A 2,889-nucleotide genomic window follows, 5' to 3' on the forward strand; every position below is an offset into this window, starting at 1 on the left:
TAAATTAGGGACGGCTAGCGCAGATAGCCCTCGTGTAGCTTTGCACGAAATTCAAAAAACAAACAAACAAACCATTTGATTTTGAATATTGTACACGAATACTGAAGATTAGAAATATTGATTTTTAACATTCAATAATATGTTGTCTTTCTTTTCTGTCTGGACAAATATTATTCATGTACAACATTTAATTATCGCATGATTACTTGTATAGCATCTCGTTTAAAAAAATATCTTTGATATATTACTGTCGAATATGAACTTTAAAAAGTGTTTTGCATGCAAACGTGTTGCTTAGTTTTGATTAACCATATACAGTATATTAATCCTACATTGGAAAAAAATAGCTTCATTAAAGCGGTTGATTTCCTTTATGGGAAACAAACTTGAAAAAGAAATTTTGGTAATAATTTAGCTACTTTTAATATTGTTCTCTTTATATTTATTTAGGTAATCAAGATGATACTCATTGTGGTGACTATCTTTGCATTCTGTTGGCTTCCATTCCAAACTTACAATCTTCTTCAAGAGATCATTCCAAAAATCAATGAGTAAGCATAATATCATTTGTTTAGATTTTTTATGCATGGCTTGGTGAAGAATAAACCATTGAAAATGTCGTGCCTTTTGTGACGGTTTAATTTAAACGTATTTTCTTTTAAACTATATGCTTAAGCAGGTGGTCAGATCACTGAATCGATGATTTTATAAGATAGGCTTCATTATTTCTTTATTCTACAATCTATTAACATCACAGAATAACTTGGTATATTATGTACAAGTTAGTATTTATGATGGCTGTCAGGGTAAATTTTATTTGATCTTTTCAAAGTAGCAGTAGTGCCAAATGCAGTCCAGCTGTTAGCGTGTGGTACTGTGAGGGCTGAGAGTCCGTGCTTCGCGCCCAATTACCGCCAAAAGAAATCACAATTGACGCTGTGGGTGTGTTATAAGAGTGACGGTTAAAATCACACAATTCGATAGAGCAGGCTACGATTTGGCGGTGGGTGATGTTGCTTAAGTGCTTTCTCTATAGTCTATCACTTTAAAATTTGAGATGGCTAGAGCAGTTAGCTCTCCAGTAGCTTTGCACGAAATTCAATAAAACATACAAAAAACATTCTAAGTAGATTTAGGCAGTTTAGCTTATTCACCAGGTTTCATCTACCTCTTTAAACTTTGTTTTGTTTCCGAAACAATATTAATTGGTTGCCGCATTAGGTTGAGGTTATTCCTGAGCTATTTTTCTAATGATCAATATAAAATATTCAAAACGCTGTACTGTTTTCGTTCAGTTCTGTGTTTTGTGTGGTAAGAATGCTCATTTAGTACTGGTTGGCCGGGTTGTAGAACTGTTTCTTTATCTCTGTTGAAGATAATTGTTACTATAGATGAATTACCAGGAGTCATTTGCTCATGCACATTTAATGACTATAAAACTACTTCTATATAAGTTTCTTTCCATGTATGCCAATTATCACCTGAGAGATTCACTGAAAATCTGATCCAGACCTTTAAAGTTCTTGATGTTTATATGCATTGAAAGCACGAAAATTAGTTAGGTCGAGAATTAAAATACATATCAAATTTACTTAAAGCTAATGTGAAAATACCAATTAAAGAAATGATAATAATTCTTGAACACCGATCCATTCTCGCCAATGTTCTCAACTAAACCTATTTTATTGTGATTTCAAGTAATATATTTTGTTCTCTTACTTAACAGATGGTTGAAATGCACTTATAACTAGTCCAGCTCTTTTATTTTATTACATCTACCACTATCTCTCTGTGTTACTTAGATTCGTATCTAATTAGTCATCGAGTTTGTATCATCTGTATTACAACAAAATCTCTCTCTGATAGCGTTTGTAGATTTCTAATGATATGCATGGAAGTTATAGTTGTGTACCTATATCAGTTTGTGTAGATATACGAAACAGCTTGCCTATAAGTGTATGTGGTACTAGGGTGGTAAATGTGCACACTTAGGTGAGTACATTGTAAAAAACTACTTAAAAGGTATGTAAACTTAAAAATGTTTAGAGTAGGTGAATGGTGTCAGTATATCTCATTTGTCTGCCAGTGTCTTCGTATTTTGGTATTTTTTAGACTCTCTGTATGTCTCACCAATTACTTTCATCAATGTTCATACTGTTTGCTTGTTATTAAGAGCAAGGCCACAGAGTAGATTGTCCGTATTGTACCCACCGCATGTATCGAAACCTGTTTCTTTAGCCTTATAAGCCCGCCGTTTTACTATTGACTGTACGTGATATTTTGTTTAGTGAGAACTGGATGGCAAGCTTAATATTGAAGAAATTTTCGTCTTTCCGTTTTTGTTTTTTTTCTGCACAAGTCAGTATGTACTAAATTCGTCTTTTAAATTGGCACTAGCATCAAGAACGTTTATTTGAATACGGGAGTAAACTTCATGTTTGTATAGAAGGAGAAAAAGGTTTTAAACGATCAAGCATTGGCTGTCAAGTAATAAAAAAGACATTTCATCAATGTAGTGTTTTGAGTGCAACTTTACAGAACTTTTCTGTAAAACTTCACCCACGACAACACTGTTACAGTGAATGCAAAATTCCACGTTAAATTTGGCTACTCCAGGTTAAAACAAGACCTGCTAAGGTAAAACTAATAATAATAATTTTAGAATCCTATGGATTGGATAGACTTAGAACAGCTCTCAGAATTTCTATTCTTCATATTGTGGAACACTGATATATATGTAGGAAGAGTCCATAGTACTCAGATGCATTAATTAGAGATAGGTATATAAGGGAATAAGTTGTACAATAATGATTGGAGACGGCTTGAATGGGTAATGAAGAAAAACTTTAATATAAATTTAAAATAACAGCAAATGTACAACGTTTCGAC

At 32.9% G+C, this 2,889-nt stretch overlaps 1 pseudogene; it reads left to right on the top strand.

Moving 5' to 3' along the window:
• LOC106461442 overlaps positions 1-2,889 on the top strand; it is a 48,785-nt pseudogene that overhangs the window by 36,138 nt on the left and 9,758 nt on the right.

This window comes from Limulus polyphemus, unplaced genomic scaffold, assembly GCF_000517525.1.
Source record: "Limulus polyphemus unplaced genomic scaffold, Limulus_polyphemus-2.1.2 Scaffold961, whole genome shotgun sequence".
Taxonomy (NCBI): Eukaryota; Metazoa; Arthropoda; class Merostomata; order Xiphosura; family Limulidae; genus Limulus; species Limulus polyphemus.